This window comes from Gossypium hirsutum, chromosome A05 (assembly GCF_007990345.1).
Source record: "Gossypium hirsutum isolate 1008001.06 chromosome A05, Gossypium_hirsutum_v2.1, whole genome shotgun sequence".
NCBI classification, from domain to species: Eukaryota; Viridiplantae; Streptophyta; class Magnoliopsida; order Malvales; family Malvaceae; genus Gossypium; species Gossypium hirsutum.
In genome coordinates this window covers 104,159,043-104,182,239 of record NC_053428.1, presented here as the reverse complement: position 1 = coordinate 104,182,239, position 23,197 = coordinate 104,159,043, and the positions used below count along the sequence as shown (strand labels likewise).

Sequence of the window (23,197 nt, the reverse complement as noted above, 5' to 3'; positions counted from 1 at the left end):
ACTGCTTGTATAATTCCAATTTTCTCCCATTGATATCATCTTTCCCTAGAGATCTGCCACTCTTTTAAAAGTCTCGTAATTCCAGCAATGTAATGGGATTCCTACAACGTTGATCCATGCCACCCTCTCTGTTAATAATCTCTTTTCCGAACCATGGTTCAATTTTTTTAAAGCATTCCTTCAAATAAGCCCAATCATTTTGCTTCAAAAGTTCCATAAACTCATCATCTGATACTTCTATTAGAAAAAATCTTCCTTGAATTCTCTTGACAGATATCTCCCTAAGGCCAAATTTAGCCAATCTTTCAGCCATACTTTTTGTGTCGCATAAGCTCGGTGATTCCTCCACCAAACATCGTTGAAATTTCCATAGTATTTCTTCTTCCACAAAACCTTGCACTACTCTTATTTGGTTCCCCTCTATTCCAAAACAATTCCTTATCTTTAACTGTTTATCCTTTGAATTACTAGATGTTTCTCCTTTCTCGCTTTTAATTTTCTCCTTTCCTTTTCGATTTATCTCCTTATTACTGATTGGTATTGTTTAAGTATTCCTTTTCCTCCATATCATCCTTCTCCCTTTGAATCTAGCCATTTTCACCACAATTTTGTACCCTAGAATGACAAAACCACTGAGCCTTTCTAATGCCCTTTGTGCATCCATTATGCTTGAAAACCTCACAAATCCAAACCTCGGTCCATTTTTGCTTTTCTTGTTCAGAATAAAAGCATCTTTCACGTTTCCATGGAATCAAAATAATGCCCATAATCCTTTCCAGTGCATGCTTGCCGGGATATTATTCACAAATACTGTTATCTGTAATGTTTCACGTTCCATGACTTTTTAACATCTTATAAATTAATCATTTGAAATACTTATTCTTGTTATTATTGGTGGCTTTTTTTTTGTTTGTATTTATAGTTATTTTGTTGTCATTGTTATTAGTATTTTATTGTTACTTTTTCATGATCATAATTATGTGCATTTATGAAATATTTTTAAATGAGTTTTAGTGTATAAGGTAATATCTTAATTTAACATAAATTATGAACCCATTTTTATGTTTAGTGAGATTTCATTGATCTTTATTAAAAGTGGAACACTTTTTAAAAATAAAATAAGTAAATCATTTTTTCATCTCTCAAATAAAATTTGATATTTCTATATTAATCGAAAAATATTCAGAGATATTATTGTTTTTAAATAAAATGTGATTTACTCTAGGAAATGCATATAAATAAATTTTCATCTCATTGGATTACGTTTAAATATCGAATTTGAGCTCATAGTTTTGAAATTTAAGATAATTTGTGTTTAATAAGAGCAATTTTCGAGTGTGTTAAAATCTTTCTTACTCGAATTTTTTTTCTAGACTTAAAAAAAGACTCAAAGTCTTTTTAAAAGGATTTTTAAATTTCTTTTATAAAGGTGATTTTATAGGTGATTGACAGGGGCAACTCTGTTTTTTAAATAAAACTTACCAAAATTTTCATATGTTTTTCAATTATTCATCAAGCCGATTTTTAATTTTTAATAGAAAATCGGTCGCGACAAATATATTTAACCCCCTCTGTGGTAGTCACTTTAATGGAGAATTGTTCAAGGAGTGATCTAAATACTTTCTTTACCAACTTCTCATTCGAGTACTCTTCACCAAAGACAATAGCTTGGTTAACTATGTCACATAATTTTTCATAGAAGACGGACAAGCTTTAATCTTCTAACATTCTAAGAGACTCAAACTTAGATGTTACCTTTTCGAAGTTTAGATTGCTTAACAGTAGAGATTCCTTCATGTATTGCCTCAAGTATGATAGAAGCCTTTCAAACAGTAGTGCACTTGGATGTTCTCATGAATCCATTGGACTTTGCTTCATTAAAGATTAAGGCCCTTGGTTAGTGTCTTATATATCCTCCTTTATGGTCCAAGTGGTCTTTGACTTGGGTGTCCTTACACCATAAAAATATTAGATATAGTGTTCCAATAACTATAAATAAAAGAGTGTAATTAATCAAAACATATATATTCTGGTTATTGCTCAATAGTTATGAATATTCATAATAATAAATTAAGTCTCTTAAATATTAAGAGTTATATCACTTGATTTTTTGACAAAAAATTATAACTATTCAAGCACTATTACTTAAATAGTTATGTTTATTTAAGAGATGTTCACCGCCCCAAGTGTGGCCTGGGTTTGAGTCGCGCTCGTCACATTGATTGTTCGAGCTTTGTCCTATTATTGTAATTCATAAAAAAAAAAGAAAAGAAAAAGAAGTCACCTATTGAAAGTTATGTCTCTATAAAGAGACATGAGAATTCATATAAGTAGGGGTGAGATTTCATTCAAAAAATATACCAAAAAATTCTCAAAAAATCTTTCTATTCTTCCTCCATCGTCTACTATGCTTTAATTGTTCCATAAGAAATTCTTTATAGAAATTGATTTTCTTGTTATATTTGCTCAGTGCTTAGTGGATTATTTTTTTCAGTGCAAAACACAAATACTCACCGGACTTTAGTGTATCCTTAAGGATCATTTCCTTAAAAATTATTTACACACCGAGTATAGGTGAGGGCAAATAGAATCTTAAAAATAGTGGCTTGATACATGCCTTGGAGCTTTGTCCTATTGCTTCATTTTTATGTTTGAGTTGTTGGTCTTCTTCCTTTCATGTGTTCAAAATTTTCCTCACCGAATTTATGCACTAACATAACATCTGCAATTGGTGGATCTCAACCAGTAAGCATTGTCTTCCATGTATTTTTATCTATGGACTTAATAAACTCCCTCATGCTTATTTTAAAATAGGCGTAGTTGGAGCCATTGAGTATAGAGGTATGGAGATCGAGATTCCTTTTATGTCTCAACAATTCAAAAATAGGATGTTGACCAAATTTGTTTTTGTCTATCTCTAATGTCGATTGTTAGTGTTAAGTTGTTGGTCAGTTGCATTATGAGTTGTAATTAAAGATGCAACTAGAACAGGAAAATTAAGGCAATGAACACACAAATTGGTTACATAATTCATAACATTTTTCCACATCTATTTCCCCAGCAATGGCACCAAAAATTTAATGATTGAAATCTCACAACGCAAGTACACGTATCAGTCAAGTAATAAAGTGATGAGAAGATTTTATTTTCACGAGGATCAAATTCTAAGCTTCTAACTATCAACTATTCAATTTTCTCTAATCCAGATCAATAAAGTAAATTCTAATTACTACTAAAAATAAAATAAGCAAACTAACTCATTCATCAACGTACTAAAGTTAATTCTAATTTATTTAGTCTAGATCTCAACCTTAATTTTTTTTCTTCTAAACCAAATCAAGATTATCAAATTAATACAATTTGGTGGCCTGACAAGCAAATTAAATAAGCACAGAATTTGGTCACAAATGTTCCCAAATTTATTTTTTTAGGTCGCCTGATCATTTAGTGGCTAACAATGATACTTGTTTTTTTTTGGTATGATGACAATTTTAGTCTTTAGCTTTTATACTTTTTGCTAATTTGACCATTGTTCTAAATAAAAAGTTATAAAAATTCAAAAATATTTAGAAAAACATAGAAATTTCAATAAAAGTTCTCAAAAATTATTTAAAAGCTATAAAAAAAATTTGATAAAAAGTTAAAAAATATTGAAATTGTAGAAAAAAAATTATATAAAATGATTGTACGAGTGCAATTGAAGTGTAAACCTTTACTATTTACCGTTTAAATACTCAAGAGAAGGATTTAAAAGTGAGTGTTCTAATCTTTAAATACAAATGTGAGATCTCTATACTTGGAGAATAATAGAGTGTGATTCACTTGTTGGATTGTGAGCCAAGTTCTGCAGATGTAAGGGAAACCAAATTGCGTAAATAAACTTTAGTATTCTCCGTTAATTTCTTTTTATAGTTTTTACAATATCAACCTATAATGATCACTGTAATTAAACACTTTCATTCTAAGTTAACAACTTAAACAATTAACAACTTTAGGTCTCAAAGTTATATACATGTTATTCATGCACCAAATTCTTGGCCCATGGAAACAAGCTAACATATATTTTTAATTCACAAATAAATAGTCATATTATATTTTTGGGTCATGCTCAAAGGTGATAATCCAACATGAAATTGCACATGTTTTAGGGTGACATGAACGAAAGGGCAGGGTGAGATAGCAATTTTGTTTGGTTTCATTCATGCGAGGGCTTTTGAATACAAAATCAGACTCCTCCGGCTTCCCAATTGCATTAATTCGATAAACTACAAATTAAGTCTCCAAATAAACTGCACTTGATTTAGATTAATTTATCAAACAATGCTGACAATGGGTCTTTATCATAGGATGTTGAAGGGCAAGCATATAGACAAGATATGTGTCCTGAAAACACCTCAAATATGCATCGCAACAATTTGGACTTTGGACTATATAGTTTCCAAATTAAGAATACATCACAATCGGTGTGCCTTATCATTTTTCTAATTATTTATCAAAACAATTATCATCAACAAGACTTTGCAGTGCACGCAGCAGAAAGCCAAGATGGGGAAAGAATTGGACTATATATAAGTCTAGGAATTCATCACATTTGGTGTGCCTCTTCATTTTTCTATTTCACCGCAAACTCTTCTTCCACCATGGCTTCCAAAAACCAGCTTCATCATCAATTCCTTTATTTGGCCTTACTATTCTTCATATTGGGTGATCCCGCACTGCTCTGGAAGATGCATCCATGTACGAGAGGCATCAACAATGGATGGTCCAATTCGGACGAGTTTACAAGGACGCCAACGAGAGGCAAAAGCGTTTCCAGATTTTCAAACAAAATGTGGCACGCATCGACTATTTCAATGCTGCCAACAACAAGCCGTACAAGCTCGGTGTGAACCAATTTGCAGATCTAACCAACCAAGAGTTCACTGCTTCTCGAAATGGGTTCAAGGGCCATATGTGTTCCAACACGGCTACCACTTTCAAATACGAGAACGCCACCGCATTGCCTTCTACCGTGAATTGGAGAAAGAAAGGAGCTGTTACACCTATCAAGGACCAAGGCCAATGCGGTCTGCTCTAATTTCTTGTTCTCAGAAACATTACTAAAATATTACTGTGCTTTCTTCTTTATCTGTGTTGTGTTCTAACTATGTGTGTGTCTCGATCATGGGATGCTGAAATATAGGATGCTGTTGGGCGTTCTCGGCCGTGGCAGCCATGGAAGGGGTTACTAAGCTGACAACAGGAAAGTTAATTTCCTTGTCCGAGCAGGAACTGGTGGACTGTGACACCAAGGGTGAGGATCAAGGCTGCGAAGGTGGTCTAATGGACGATGCATTCCAATTTATCGAGAAGAACAAAGGCCTAACAACCGAATCCATTTACCCCTACAAGGGAGTTGATGGCACATGCAATACCAACGAAGAAGCCAACCATGCGGCTAAGATAAATGGGTTTGAAGATGTGCCTGCTAATAGTGAAGATGCATTGCAGAAGGCCGTTGCCAACCAACCTGTTTCTGTTGCCATCGATGCCGGCGGGTTCGACTTCCAGTTCTACTCGGGTGGTGTGTTTACGGGAAGTTGTGGCACCGATCTGGACCAAGGAGTGACGGCTGTTGGATATGTAGAGTATGGTGGGACTAAGTATTGGTTGGTGAAGAACTCTTGGGGCAGTAGCTGGGGAGAAGATGGCTACATTAGGATGCAAAGAGATGTTGATGCAAAGGAAGGCCTTTGTGGCATTGCAATGCAAGCATCCTACCCTACTGCATAAACATAACTTAAACCATAGTTGCCTTTTCTATAAATTCTCACATCATGAATTTTACACATGCTACTCTACGTGGTTGTAATATGAACAATGTAAACACATACTTTGAGTGGATGCCCCATTGTCTATATATATACATGCTACTCCATATGAATGATATAAATATAGCAAGTTATTTAGGAGAATCCCAATGTCTATTAAAAATAGTCTATAATTTTAAGGGTTGACTTAATTATATTCCAAAATCAAATATATATGAAATCTATTTATGATAAGAATGTAAATGATATCAAATGATTATATGAAATCAAATACAAGAGGCAATAAATTCTAGTGTATACTAGGGCATGACGTCGCCCCCTTACTTCTAATTTAAGTAGAATTTTTATTTTTATTAAAATATTATTATTTAATTAGACATTATTCGAATAAAATTTTTGTACTATTTTTCTATAAATAGAAATTATGAATTAACCTGTTGACATACACCTTTTGAGCATCAATATTCTATCGAAAAATAGTGACAATTTATTTTAAAAATAAATTCAATTTTCGCAAGAATATAGTTGCTAATTTATATAGAGAATTAAATTTCCTGCTCAAAGTAAAACAAAGTTTTCATTCTATGCACTTATTAGATTGCCTTCGCACAAAGCAAAAATATAATTTTGGTTGTAGTTTATTATTATATATATCATAAGGGCTCAATTTTAAGAAAAATTTCCACTATGTCTAAAAACATTGTTTTCTAAACTGATTTTACTAACAAAAATAAGTTCCTTTCATGAATAGATTAGTACTCTCTATCTCTTGTACATAAAACAATAACTAAGTCCCTAATATATAGGCATTACTCAACTATTATCATTGAGTTAGTATGATTGCCTTAAAACATTGAAATTGCACCCCAATTGGACTTCTTTTAAGGCATGAAATAAATTAAAAGATACCTTCTTCATTTTAACTTCTCCGATCCGGTATTTCTTCCAAAAAAAAGTGAATAGATTATACTAGGACTCCTTTGAAATAACTTGACTTTACTAATTCTCTTAATCAATCATAATCTCAAAAAATTATGCTTAATATCCTTAGAAAGATGTATGAAGATAATCAAGATAATCGAGTCAAAATATGCCAACAAAATAGATAAGTTACACTACATCTAGTTGCAAAGTGAGTTGCAACGAAGGATATAATTGACAGCACCAGCAACAATTGCTCTTTTTCACAACAAAATTGATGACAACAATTAAACGTAAGCCATAATTTTAAATAGACATAATAAAAAATTTAGCCCTTAACTTTTGATCATTTTGTAACTTTGGCCCTAGTTTTTTTAAGACCACTTTGACCCTCAACCTTAAAATTATAGTCAAATTACTCATTTTTTATTGAAAAACTGACCGAACTGTTAAAATTTTAATGATATTGGTGTGGTAACCTACATAGGAGCTTACATGTACTTCATTGGTAACAAAGATCATTTTTCAAAAAAAATTTATGAACCATTTTTAAAAAAAAAATATCAAATTTTAAATTATTCTTATTTGAATTTTTTTTTATGAAATAAACATGCACTACCACACAAGCTGCAACATTAATGATGTTGAGATTTTAATTATCTAAAATGTGTTTTTTTTTTTTCAAAATATCAAAGGTGTTGATTGTTGGAACTTTAATTATCTATGTTTCAGCTACTACATGCCATGTTAGAACATCACTTGGGGCAAGAACTTGGGATAGATAAAGTGCATCGTTTTGGTTGGCACTTGTGACTTGTATATTTTTGTTACGCGTAATACTTCAAAAATATGAATTCTTGTTCTGTCAATTTTTGCCATGGTTAAGTATCTACTTTTATGGTTAAGGGCTTTGGTTTTGTGTTTGAGGTTATTGGTCCGAATCCCTGTGAGAGCATTTTTTTTAATTTCCTTATGTGTTGTTTGGTTAGTAAAAATTGAGTTGAAATCTAACTCTAAGGAATCTGTTAGATTTGGATGGGATTTGAGGGTTAGTGGTCAGTTATATTTTGGTTAAATTCTTATTTCTAATCCTAACTGACGTGCAACATTCCCATTATCTTTTCCTTTTTATTATTTACATTCTGTTATAGAAAAATTAATAAAACAATAAATAAAAGTGGATGAAAATATAAGAGAATTTTTCTTGTTTTTTATTTCACTCAGGTAAAGATTCTATTTATAATGTATAAGTAATTAACATTCAATGCAATACCATAAATAAAGCTTACTTAAGTGTTTCATTAACGCATATATTAAACATTGCATAATGAATAGGAGGTTTTACCTCATAAATGAGGGGGGTTAGAATATGGACATTGTTAGAATATGGACATTCACATTTATTTATAAAACTCCTCCTTGGATGTCCACTAGAGAAAATAGTGCCTCATTAAAACCTTTATTAGGAAAAACCCTGTGGGATAAAAACCTAATGAAGGAAAAAGAGTACACAATCTCCTATTACAAGTTGGCTCGTCAAAAACCTTTACCAGGAAAACCAGTAGGACAAAACCTTGGTTAAAGTAAAAGAGTACAACGTGTTTTAGACTCCTCTTAATGACGACATCACATTATATCTTTGAGTCAATGCATTCCAATCTTGTTTCGTAGTCTTTCAAATGTTGAAGTTGGCAATGCCTTGGTAAAAAGATCTGCTAAATTATCACTAGAACGAATTTGTTGAACTTCTATGTCACATTTCTTCTCAAGATCATAAGTGAAGAATAATTTTGGTGAAATATGTTTCGTTCTGTCACTTTTGATATAACCACCCTTTAATTGAGCTATACATGCTACATTATCTTCGTATAAGATAGTTGACATATTTTCTTGTAAAAGCAAATTACATATCTTCTAGATATGTTGGGTTAATAACCTTAGCCAAACACACTCTCGGATTGCCTCATGCATGATTTGAAGAGGCAACAGCTAATGTTTGCTTTTTCGAACTCCATGATATGGCAGTACCTCCACATGTAAATAAGTATCCCATTTGAGATCGACCTTTATATGGATCCGATAAATATCCAACATCAACATAACTAACTAATAGGAATTTTGAATTATTTGAATAAAATAACCCCATATCAATGGTCTCTCTAAGATATCTAAATACATATTTAATTCTATTCCAATGTCTACGTGTTGGAGAAGAACTAAATCTTGCTAACAAGTTTACAGCAAAAACTATATCAGGTCTTGTGTTGTCTGCAAGATACATCAATGCTCCTATGGCACTTAGATATGGTACTTCAGGACCAAGAAACTCTTCATCATTCTCACAAGGACGAAATCGATCTTTATTCACATCTAACGATCGTACAACCATTGGGATACTCAATGGATGTGCGTTATTCATATAAAATTTATTTAAGATTTTTTTCGTATAAGTTGACTAATGGACATGAATTCCATCTTTTAAATGCTCGATCTACAGGCTAAGCCAAAATTTTGTTTTTCCAAGATCTTTCATCTCAAATTGTTTCTTTAAATAATTTACTGCATTTTGAAGCTCTTCAGGAGTTCCAATAATATTTAGATCATCAACATAAATAGAAATTATTACAAAGTTTGATTCAGAAATTTTTATAAAAACACATGGGGAGATTGGATTGCTTTTATAACCTTCTTTTAACAAATATTCACTAAGAGGATTATACCACATACGTCCAGATTATTTTAATCCATATAAACTTTTCTTTAATCTGATTGAGCAATTTTCCCGAGAAACTCTATATCCTTAAGGGATTTTAAATCCTTCAAGGATTTTCATATAAATTTCACTATCAAGTGTACCATACAAATACGCTGTAACAACATCCATTAGATGCACGTCAAGTTTTTCACATACTGCCAGACTAATAAGGTATAAATGTGATTGCATCCACCATAGGAGAATATGTCTCTTCATAATCAATACCGGGTCTTTGCAAAAATCCTTGTGGTACAAGTCGTGATTTATATGTTATGACTTCATTTTTCTCATTTAGTTTTCATAAAAATATCCATTTATATCCTACTGGCTTTACATATTTAGGGGTTTGGACTATAGGTCTAAGAACCTCACGTTTAGAAAGTGAATTTAATTCTACTTGAATTGCATCATTCCATTTTGACCAATCTTTTCTATTTCTACATTCCTCAATAGATTTAGGCTCAAGATCCTCATTTTCTTTTTCTATTTCAATAGCAACATTATAAGAAAAATTGTTGTCGGCAACTATATTTTTTCGGTTCCATCTTTTTCCTAAAGTAACATAACTTATTGAGATTTCTTCGTTATCACCATTTTCAGGTACCTGAACCTCTTCTGGGTTTTTTTTGATTAGTTATATCTTTCGCTTCTTCTGGGGCACTTGCCTCCACAATATTACCATCTTGAATAATTGCTCATTTCCTTTTACGAGGATTTTTATCTTTGGAACAATTAGCCTTCCACGCTTCAGGCGTGGATTACTTTCTTTTGCACTAACAATTTGCCTTATTGGGATATCAATTCGTATTGGAGCATTTTTAGCTGGTATGTGAGATTTTGTAATTCTCTTTAGGTCAGTAAATGAATTGGCAGTTGATTGGCAATGTTTTGCAAATTTATAATCCTTTGAACTTCTTGTTCATATTGACTTGTATGAGGATCTAATTGAGATAATGATGATCCATTCCATGCAATTTCTTTTATCAGCTGTATTTTCTCTTCCCCTAATGTTGGGAATGTTGTTTCACCAAAATGACAATCAATAAATCGTGCAGTTAATAAATCTCCAGTTAATGGTCCAACATATTTAATTATAGAAGGAGATTCATAACCAACATATATTCCCAACCTCCTTTGAGGACCCATCTCTGTGCGTTGTGGTGGAACAATTGGAACATATACTGCACATCCAAAAATTCTAAGATGGGAAATATTTGGCTCCTGACCAAAAGCCAATTGTAATGGGGAGTACTTATTATAACTTGTTGGCCTTAAGCGCACAAGTGCTACTGCATGCAAAATAGCATATCCCCAAGCTGTAACAGGGAGTTTTGTTCTCATGAGCAATAGCCGAGTTATTAGTTGAAGGTGTTTGATAAACGATTCAGCTAAACCGTTTTGTGTATGAACATGAGCTACAGGATGTTTAACTTTTATCCTAATTGACATACAATAATCATTAAAATCTTGGTATGTAAACTCACTAGCATTATTAAGACGAATTGTTTTGATTGCATAATCTGGAAATTGTGCTCTTAATCGAATTATTTGAGCAAGTAGTCTCGCAAACGCAAGGTTGCAAGTCGATAATAGACACACATGTGCCCACCTGCTAGATGCATCTATTAATACCATAAAATATTTGAATGGTCCACATGGTGGATGAATGGGCCCACATATATCACCTTGAATACGTTCTAGAAATGCGGGAGATTAAATCCTAACTTTAGCTGGTGATGGTCTAAAAATCAATTTTCTTTGAGCACAAGAGACACAAGATAAATCCTTGAATTCAAGAATCTTTTGGTTCTTTAATGGGTGTCCAATTGAATTCTCGATGATTCTTCGCATCATAATAGATCCGGGATGGCCTAATCGGTCATGCCAAATAGTAAAAGTATGTGGTTCTACAAACTTCTGGTTTGTAGTAACATGTGACTCAATTGCACTAATATGTGTATAATATAAACCTGATGAAAAAGCAGGTAGCCTCTCCTAAACATATTTCTTTCCACATTCAACATTTGTAATATATAGATATTTAACATTTTTCTCATTCATAGTCTCAATATGATATCCATTGAGACGAATATCTTTAAAACTCAATAAATCTCTTTGAGACTTAGTGGAATATAAAGCATCATCAATGACAAATTTTGTACCTTTAGGTAATAATATAATAGCTCTTCTAGAGCCTTCAATAAGTTTTGAATTACCCGATATTGTATTAACATGGGCATTACTCCATTGATTTTAGGTCCATCGAAATTTTTTTGAATATTCATATTCTTCATAAAAACAAAAAAATATAATATGAGAAACATTGCAAATATTTATTAAATATATAAATTATTCTTTATGTAAGAAAATAAAATATACTTAAAACAACATAAATGTCAAAATAACATCAATTTTTCTAATGATTCTCAAAGAAATCTGCTACATCTAGGTGAGTTATATTATTAAGGTCATTAAATTTATCACCCTCATAGGCATGGTCAGTTTTAGTATTATAGTGAATATCTTCATCTTTTGCCTCCATTTCATCATTTTGGGATATAAAATTTGTCTCCATATGCTTTCCCTTCTTTTTAATGGATGCTTGATAAAGTTTTACTAAATGCTCAGGCGTACGACAGGTACGTGACCAATGCCCCTTCATACCACATCTATAGCATATATTCTCAACAATCTTTGAAAGATTATTTTGACCACTTCTTTCTTGTCTTTCATTATTATTCTTTTTCTGGTGGCTAGAAGTATCATTGTTATGACCACCACGATAACAATTACTAATACATCCTCGATCACGTTCCCCATTACGTCCACGATCACTGTCGCTACCTCTATATTTTCTATTTTCATAATTATTGTGTACTGCTACATTCACTTCAGGGAATGGTGCAGAACCGGTGGGACGAATTCCATAATTTTTCATCAATAGCTCATTATTTTGTTCAGCCACCAAAAGGCATGAAATCAATTCAGAATACCTTTTAAAACCTTTTTCACGGTATTGCTGCTGCAGGAGCACATTAGTAGCATGAATGGTTGAAAATGTTCTCTCTAACAAGTCTCATCAGTTATGTTTTCTCCACATAATTTTAGTTGAGAACCAATTTTGAAAAGTTCTGAATTGTAATCATTTACAGTCTTAAAATCTTGCAACCGTAAGTGCATCTAATCATAACGAGCTTTAGGGAGTATCACAGTTTTCTGATGGTTAAACCGTGTTGATAACGTGTTATAGAAAAATTAATAAAACAATAAATAAATGTGGATGAAAATACAAGAGAATTTTTCCCGTGCTTTTAAATTTTTCCACAACTCAAGAAGGTCATTCACAATGAGATATTCCACTTTTAATCCTTCATGCAGATGATGACGGATGAAAATCATTGCTTTTTCCTTTCCTTGATTAGATGCTTCTTTATCTGCTAATATAGAATTTCCTAGACCTTTAGCATCTAGGTGAATTTCAGCAACTAACACCCATGACAAATAATTCTTGCCTGAGATGTCTAAGGCCGTAAATTCAAGTTTGGCAAGACTTGACATTATAATCACTTGAATCAAAATAAAAAAAAAATATTAGTAAAATGATAAGTATTCTCAATCGTAAAATAATTCAATTATATATACCAAATTTGCTAAATAATAATATGTATGTCAAATATTGACATAAAGAGGAATAGTCATAATAATAACTTAACACAAATTAAATTAATTGAAATTTCTTTTAATAAAAATAACATGTATATATAATTATCATTATTAGATTTTAGTTGTAAAAATAAATGTGCAAATGTTACCCAAAACAAATATTTCATCTAGAAAATAAAATAAAAGAATTATGAAAATATGTATACCATATATAGTTTAACGGGAGTTATACGAGTAAATTATATAAAGTCGAAATGACATGAACTTCACTATGAACTCGTAGAAGCTCGTGCTGATAACGTGTTATAGAAAATTTAATAAAACAATAAAAAAATGGATGAAAATACAAGATAATTTTTCTCCTTTTTTATTTCACTCAGGTAAAGATTCTATTTATAATTTATAAGTAATTAACATTCAATGCAATACCATAAATGAAGCTTACTTAAGTGCTTCATTAACACATATATTAAATATTGTATAATGAATAGGAGGTTTTACCTCATCAATGAGGGGGGTTAGAATATGGACATTCACATTTATTTATAACACATTCCAAATTCTTCTCTCTTTTCTTTCTTTTCAATTTTGTTTCTTCTCTAGGCCTTTCACGTCTGTTCTTGTTTCTTTCCCTTCTTTTTATACTTTCAATTCTTGCATTCTATCTTCTAATTTTGCAACTATTTTCAAGCTGTTCGTGGCTCTCTTGCTTTGGTTTTCAATTCGTAAATGTAAGGTTTCGTTTGTTCTTTCCTGTATTGGAATTGTTCATTATGTTTTTGGGATTCTTTTGCTGGTATTTCAAAATTGTAGTGAGAAACCCGTGTTGTATACTATCTAATTGATTCGAATCGTTTTAGGAGAAGATTGTGAAGCAGTTGGTGTTCCTCCGGCACTGTGTTGTTGTTTGTTTAGTGGTATGGGTTCAAATGTGTTTTTGGATAGTTTAAATTGTTTCCTTGTTTTTTTTATTGGGAAAAATCGAGAAATCTGTCTTTCAAATCATTGTTTCTTTACTAATTTGGCGTTCTAATTGATGTATTTAGGTTTTGGTAGGCTCGTGGGTGTTTTCACATCAAAATCGAACCAGGTATGTAACGAAAAACCCGAAAAACAAGGAACAGTGAAAGCCAAAAAAAACTGCACTATCAACACTACACAACCATCTGGCAGGTTGTGTGCTGGACCATATGTGACACACGGTCTAGGCTATTTGGGTCGTGTAGGCCATACAGGCGTGTGGGCCAGAAGTTCTAATTTTTTTCCTAAGGTCGTAAACGTCATTTGGATTGATCGTAAGCCTTTCGTAGGGTCGGTATGTTATTAATTAAGTTATAAAAAATGAATTCTGACCATCTTTTAGCATATATTTGATATAAATATGCATGTTTGAAATGATATAAGATAGGTAAAATATATATTATGATAAGCATAATCTAAAAAATGTTATATATTTTTTGTATCAATCATTGTACGCATGTAAATCGTAAACATATTTAATATTTGTTAGTTCTGTATTTGCATCTAGTGGGATTTTTTATTTGGAGGAAGTGTGGAAAATTTAATAACCTTCTATATTTGGTGGCACAGCCACATATGTTTCTGTAAACGGCGATAAATCGCCTAATAAATTGGCAACTCAGCTGTATATATTCTAAAAAGTGTCATACCGACACTAAACAGTGTGTAGGGTTGGATGGGTATATAATACCCTATATGGTGTGTAGGATGGTTGGAGATGGTGTGTAGTAGATGTGGGTAGGATTATATCTACATCTGTTATGTTCTAATAAGCTCTATTTCAGATATACATATTAATACATGTGTTTGATTAATTTCCGTATGATATATTACACACTGAGTTTCGAAAACTTACTTTCTGTTTATCTGTCACTTTCAGGTAACCCTCAAATATAGATGGGTCGGTGCGATAGGAGCTCGGTATAATATTTAGGTTTATTTGATTTATTAAAAATTTGTGTTTTACGTGTTTTGTTAATTTTGGACTGTTTGGATATTTGGGGCTATTTTGGTTTATGGATTTTATTTTCGTTATTCCACACGAAATTGTTAAAGAATTTTTATCGACAACATATGTTTTATCTGCATTTGTAAGATTTTCAAACAAAAAATCACTTTTTTCCTAAATTTAACATGCTAAAAATTTCTAATGCAAATTTATAAGATTTAAAAATTGAAACTAGATATCATTTTCAATAAATCAATTAAGTAAGATATGCTTACAAATAACTAGATTTTTGTAAAATAAGAGCTTACGACATTCTTTTTAACAAACAAATTCTAGATTTTCAACCTATTTTTGATAACATCCCTAGATCTAGCCATAAAGTCTAGGCTGGGTTTAGGGTGTTATATTTGGTGGTACCAAAGTATGTTGTAAAACTCGAGCTGCGAAATTTTGGATTTTTAAAATTTTATGAAAACTATTTTCCGAACAAAAATCATTTTTGTTTTAATCTAAAAAATAAAATTTATGGAATATGGAGTCTCCAGTGTCGATCCTGTAACTATTTCTGTTTAGTTAAACCGGTTAGATAGAAACAAATCTGTAGTATTAGAAATACTTATGCTCTAGTCCAAAACTATAGCAATTCTGGAAAATACTCTGATAAGACTTTCTGACATAAAACATCCGATAAAAAGAAAAAAATTGAACTAATACATAAAATAATGTAATGTAGATAATATACGATGAGTGTATATGGAACTAGAGGGCATGATACCCGTGGGAGCGGCTGGCGCCATAGAGTTGCTTAAGATGAGACGTCCTTGATAGGCAGCATACCTAATTTAAATACAAGTGAAACGCCAAGTACACCTACTGCTAAGACCAGGTCTAAGACACAGACGGATGGGGACGGCGCATTGTCCCAAGCCATGTTGAGAGTTTTGGAGAAGGTCACTGGGCCCCATTCTGGATCTGGGAACCAAGGGTTGGTAACTGGCTGACCTCGATCCAACGATGTTGAACTATTTAGGGTTGTCATTGGAGTCGCCCTAACTGTGGCCAAATATTCATTGGAGGCGACAAAGAGTATCATGAACAATATTGACTGCACTCCCAAGCAAAAATTAAAGGGTGCAGTATCTTTGCTTCGCGATGAGGTATATCAATGGTGATTAATGGTTACGGGAGGTACTCAACTTGACCAGATTTCCTAGGAATCTTTCAAGAATGCCTTCCAGAGCAGGTATGTTGGAAGGATTTATGTGGAGGCTCATAAACATGAGTTTATGGGTCTTACTCAATGAGATAGAACCGTGGTTGAATTTGTAAGATTGAGTATATATGCTCGTAGGTTGGTATCGACAGACTACGATAAATGTATTCGATTCGAGGAAGGGTTGAGGTATAACCTCAAGGTTCTGATAACTCCACAAAACGAACGAGTTTTTGCTATCTTGGTGGACAAGGCAAAGATTACTGAGGAAGTTAAGTGCACTGAGCATGAAAAAGAGACTGAAAGAGGGGCAATAATAAAACTACTTAAGGTGAATGAGGCTAATTTTCATAAAATTTCTTTTAGAACTCGTTATGGGCACTATAAGTTCTTAGTCATGCCCTTCGACTTGACGAGTGTTCCGACTGCAATCATGAACCTTATGAATTGAGTTTTTCTACCGTATTTGGATTAGTTTTTCGTGGTCTTCATCGATGACATTTTGGTATACTCTAAAATTGTGGATGATTAAGATGACCATCTTAGAGTAATTCTTCAGATACTCCGTGAGAAAAAGTTATATGCTAAGTTTAGCAAATGCGGGTTCTTGTTAAGGGATGTAACTTTTCTAGGGCATGTGGTGTCTGCGAAGGGGATCCAAGTTGATCCGAGTTAGTCTTAAAAAAATCGAAGCTGTACTTGAGTGGAAATAGCCTAGGAATGTGTCTGAGATTTGTAGCTTCCTTGGGTTAGTGGGTTATTACCGAAGATTTTTTAAGGGTTTTCGCTTATCGCAGCTTCTCTAACTAATTTGTTCCGTAAAAACACACCATTTTTCTGGATTGATGAGTAGCAGACGAGCTTTGAAATAGATTTGACTTAGGCTCCTGTTCTGATAGAACTTGAATATTATAAATAGTTCGTGGTTTATAGTAATGTATCACATGTTGGTTTGGGTTGTGATACAACTTGAATATGATAAATAGTTTGTGGTTTATAGTAATGCTATCAGTGGTGATTAATAGTTTGAGTAGGTATGTTAGAACGATTTATATGGAGGCTCGTAAATGTGAGGTTATGGGTCTTACTCAAGGAGATAGGACCGTGGTTGAATTATGAGATTAAGTAGATATGCTCGTAGGCTGGTATCAACAGACTACGATAAATGTATTCGATTCGAGGAAGGGCTGAGGTATAACCTCAAGGTTCTGATAGCTCCACAGAAGGAACGAGTTTTTGCTATCTTGGTGGACAAGGTAAAGATTGCTGAGGAAGTTAAGTGCGCTGAGCACGAAAAAGAGTCTGAGAGAGGGGCAATAATAAAACTACTTAAGGTGAAGGAGGCTAATTTTCATAAAATTGCTTTTAGGACTCGTTATGGGCACTATAAGTTCTTAGTCATGCCCTTCAACTTGACGAGTGCTCCGAATGAATTCATGAACCTTATGAATTGAGCTTTTCAACTGTATTTGGATTAGTTTTTCGTGGTCTTCATCGAAGACATTTTGGTATAATATAAAATTGTGGATGATTATGATGACCATCTTAGCGTAATTCTTCGGATACTCCGTGAAAAAAAGTTATGTGCTAAGTTTAGCAAATGCGAGTTCTTGTTAAGGGAGGTAACGTTTCTAGGGCATGTGGTGTCTACGAAGGGGATCCAAGTCGATCCAAGTCGGTCCTAAGAAAATCGAGGTTGTACTTCAGTGGAAACAGCTTAAGAATGTGTCTGAGATTTGTAGCTTCCTTGGGTTAGTGGGTTATTACCGAATATTTTTAGGGGTTTTCGCTTATCGTAGCTTCTCTAACTAAGTTGTTCCATAAAAACGCACCATTTTTATGGATTGATGGGCAGTAAACGAGCTTCGAAAAGTTTAAATCTATTTTTACTCAGGCTTCTATTCTGATATAACTTGAATATGATAAATAGTTCGTGGTTTATAGTAATGCATCACATGTTGGTTTGGGTTGTGTTCTGATGAAAGACAGCAAGGTGGTGGCTTATGCATCCTGACAGCTTAAGTCGTACGAATGCAACTATCCCATGCACAATCTAAAGTTAGCTGCGGTTTTCTTCGCCTTAAAAATCTGGATGCACTATTGTATGGTAAGAGGTGTATCATTTACACCAATTACAAGAGCCTCAAATATTTTTTAACTTAGAAGGAGTTTAACCTTAAGCTAAGTAGATGCATTGAGTTGCTTAAAGACTACGATTGTACGATTTAGTATCATCTCGGTAAGGCCAATATGGTGGCCGATAGTCTTAGTCATAGAGGGATGATTGATTTGAGGGTGATGTTTGCTCGCCTAAGTCTGTTTGATGATGGGATTTTATTAGCCGAGTTGCAAGTTAAGTCAACTTGGATTGATCAGATTTGAGTTAAACAGTTAGGGGATGATTCTTTGGTTCTGCGATTCCATAGGTTGAAGAAGGTACCACTTTTGATTTTTGGCTGAACAATGATGGGGTTTTGTGCTTTTGAGGTTGGGTTTGTGTGCCTAATTATTCTAATTTTAAGCAATCCATTCTGTGGGAAGTGCATAGTAGCCATTATAGTATGCATCCCTGTAGAAATAAAATGTATTGGGATCTCCGAGAGGTATACTAGTGGCCTGGTTTGAAACAATAGGTAAAAGATTTCGTCTCTCATTGTCTAACACGCTAGCAAATTAAGGCTAAGCACCAACTTCCTTCGAGTTTGCTTCAACCGATTAAGATTTCCTTTTGGAAATAGGAGCAAGTGACTATGGACTTTGTTAGTGAGTTGCCCTTAACACCCACTAAAAAGGGTTCTATTTGGGTTATCATGGATCGTTTGACTAAGTCTACCCATTTTCTTCCTGTTAGGATGTATTATTCCCTTCAAAAATGGGCTAAGTTGTATATTTCTGAGATCATTAGACTTCATGGAGTTTCAGTCTCGATTATTTCTAATAGAGATCCTCGCTTCACTTCTCGGTTCTAGAAGAAGCTTCATGAGGCTCTAGGTACTAGATTGGATTTTAGTATTGCGTTCCATCCTTAGACAAATGGACAATCTGATAGGGTGATTCAGATACTAACAGATATGTTATAGAGTTGCGCCATCGATTTCCGAGGTAGTTGGGAGGAGTTTTCGCCATTGGTTGATTTCTTGTATAATAACAGCTTCTAGTCCAATATTCAGATGGCACCATACGAGGCTTTATGTGGTCATAAGTTCATACTCCATTGTGCTAGACAGAGTTGGGTGAGCGACGAGTTCTAGGTCCTGTGTTGGTTTCTAAGATTGAGAACAAAGTTAAACTGATTTGGGATCGTCTTAAGGTGACTTCTGATAGACAAAAGTCTAATTTAGATCTGAAGAGGTGAGATATCGAGTATTTTGTGGGAGACTATGTTTTTCTTAAGGTATCTTCGTGGAAGAAGGTCATCCGGTTTGGACATAAGGGCAAGTTGAGCCCTATGTTCATTAGGTCTAACGGATTCTGAAATGTGTGGGCCGGTTACCTATCAGTTAGACGTACCTCCAGAGTTGGATCGTATTCATTATGTGTTCCACATCTCTATGTTGAGACAGTATTGGTCAGACCCATATAATATTATTTTTGTTGAGAAGATTGAGGTAGATCAAATTTGACATTTTTGGAGGAGCCGATTCATATTCTGGATTGAGACGTTAAGGTCTTGCGGAGGAGCTCCATTCTATTAGTTAAGGTTCTATAGTAGAATCTTGACACTAAGAAAGTCACTTGGGAACTTGAGGATTCGATTTGACAACAATATCCACATTTGTTTGAATCAGGTAAATTTTAAGGCCCAAATTTCTTTTAGGGGGTAAAGTGGTAATGCCCCCAAGAAATATGAATTTATGTTTTACCAATTTTTTCCATGATTAAGTATTTGCTTCTGTGGTTAAGGGCTTTGGTTCTATGTTTGAGGTTACTGGTCCTGATGATGATTCACTTAACTAACTAAAATCATGACAAAGGCAAGCGCACCTATTGAATAATAGTAGAGCTATGGTGAGTCAGGAATATTGTATCCACAAGGACTAAAAGTACCAGTACTTACTATCTTTCCATTATCTAGCTAATAAATTGAAGAAGTTTGTTTTAAATCTAAAATTATCTAATTATTAAGGACGCAACAGAGAATAAATAAGAAAATAATCGAATAAACCAATGAGAGAGACAATACCCAGGAAAGAATCCACCCAGACTTCACTTATTATTCTGAATCTGAATTAAACGAATTATTCACTTGCCTTGATCCTTAGAAATCCCTAAATTATATTAATATCTCTTTCAAGAATAAAAATAACTACCTCTAGGTTGATTAATTGAAATCTCTTTCTAATTAAAACCCTTATTGTCGTATTAACTCGATCTATGGATTCCCTCATTAGATTTGACTCTAATATGGTCGATTTATGTCATTCTATTTCTAGTATTGCATGCAACTCCACTCAATTATGCTAGATCTACTCTTAAACGGGGACTTTTGCTCCACTGAATTAAGCACATCAATCATGAATTAATATCCTGAAAACTTTAAAACATGGAATACACATAATTGAGATCAAGAAATCAAGTATTTATCATGTAATTCAGAAAATTAAATAACAAGATCCGTCATAAGTTTTATCTTCCCTAGGTATCTAGGAAATTTAGTTCATACTTTGAGAGGAGAACGTCTCAAAATTAGGAAAACTACAAAACATAAAAAAAACCCAAAAACTTCTAGAGAAGTTGACTGGAGATCTTCAATCTTGAAGGAGATCCTGCTATTGAGTTGATTCTAACGGTATTCTTCAAGTAATTTCTTCGTTCTACTTTGTGTCCTCTATTAGATCCTCTTCTAGTGTGTATTTATAGACTTTAGAATGCTTAGAAACCCTAAAAATTAGCTTTTTCCGTGTGTTTGGGAAACAAGGAACGATATCGACACGGGCTGGCACATGGATGTGTGGCCAGCCTGTGTGTCTCACACGGGCATGTGCTCAGCCCGTGTGGGAATTTTCAGGCAATGTGGTTCCTGAAAATAGCTCGTTTTGTCTGATTTTGGCCCATTTTTTGCTCCTTTTGCTCCCTTATGCTCTCTTAAGTATAGAAACATGAAATTAAAGGATTAGGAGCATCAAATTCACTAAATTAAATAACAAATCATCCAAAAACACATCAAGAATGGGATTAAAATATGTTACTTTTATGGCTTATCAGGTCCGAATCCCTATGAGAGCATTTTTGCTAATTTCTTTATATGTTGTTCGATTAGTAAAAGTTGAGTTGAAATCTAACTATAAGGAATTTTTTGGATTTGGATGGGATTTGGGGGGTTAGTAGGTAGTTGTATTTTGGTTAAATTCTTATTTCTAGGCCTAATTAATGTGCAACATTCCCACTATCTTTTCCTTTTTATTTTTGTCATTCTATTTTCTTTTTTCTTTTCTTTTCAATTTTGTTTCTTCTAATGGCCTTTCACATCTATTCTTGTTTCTTTCCCTTCTTTTTGTGCTTTCAATTCTTTTTTTCTACCTTCTAATTTTGCAATTATTTTTAATCCGTTCGTGGCTCTCTTGTTTTGGTTTTCAATCCATAAAGGTAAGGTTTCGTTTGTTCTTTCCTATTCTAGTACTGGAATTGTTCATTAGGTGTTGGGGATTCTATTTTTGGGATATCCAAATTGTAGTGAAAAATCCGTATGGTATGCTATCTAATTGATTCAAATTGTTTTAGGAGAAAATCAGGAAACATTTGGTGTCCCTCCGGCAATTTAATCTTCACGGTGTTGCTGTTCGTTTAGTGGTATGGGTTTGGTAAACAATAATTTATACATATTTTTACCACATGTTTAACGCATTTTATAGATGATTTTCCATTAGAATTGGTGAATTTGATGCTCCTAATTCTCTAATTTCATGTTTTATACTTAGGAGAGCATAGGAGAGCGAAAGGAACGAGAAACGGGCCAAAAACAGAGAAAATGGGCCAAAGTACGAACTTAACACGGCCTGGACTTCCTCACACGGGCATACACGGCCGTGTCAATCTGGCAGAATCGAAGCACGACTTACACGGGTATAGCACACGCCCATGCCATTCTAACAGTCTCGAACACGGCCAGAAGTAATCGCACACGAGCGTGTCACAAGGGCGTGTCCCTGCCGAGCCCAAGTTAAGTCCAATTCGGAAAAGGCCACTTTTGAGGGCTCATAGGCATTCCAAAGCCTATAAATACACCCTAGAAGAGGAGAAATGGAGGCGAAGAATAGGGAGTAAGGAATTACTCCAAGGAAGCCGATTGATTCATCTCAGAGGCCGGATTCATCATCAAGACTAAAGATCTCTCCTCAATTCCCCTTCAGGAGTTTTGGGCTTTCTTTATGTTTTGTATTCTTTACTTTTTTGAGATGTTTTCTTATTTAGTTATGAACTAAAATCCCTAAATACCTAAGGGGAATGAAACCTAAGACGAATCATGTTATTATTTTCTGAATCGTATGATAAATATTTAACTTGTTCTTAATTATGTGTTCTTAATTCTTGTTTTGATATCCCATGATACTGATTCAAGATAAGCTCTTATTCAGAGAAGGAATAGACCTTGTCTAGGAGAACATTTATCATAATTAAGCGGAGTTGATTGCGCGCCTAGACATAGGGTGACAAGATTTTGCCGGATTAGGGTGAAACCTAATAAGGGGATCCATAGATCGAGTTAATGCAACCCTAGAGTGTTAATTAGAGAAAAGTCTCAGTTATTCAATCTAGGGATTAGACGTTATTAGTCTTGAATAGGGATAATAACATAACTTAGGGATCTCTACGGAACAAGTTGAATGAATAAATCGTCAGATTCGGAGCCAGAATAACAAATAAAG

General features: G+C 33.6%; 1 pseudogene; it reads left to right on the top strand.

Annotated features, from left to right (window-relative positions):
* Nucleotides 1-4,426: 4,426 nt before the first annotated feature.
* LOC107961437 (senescence-specific cysteine protease SAG39-like) lies at nucleotides 4,427-5,903 on the top strand (annotated as a pseudogene).
* Nucleotides 5,904-23,197: the final 17,294 nt, after the last annotated feature.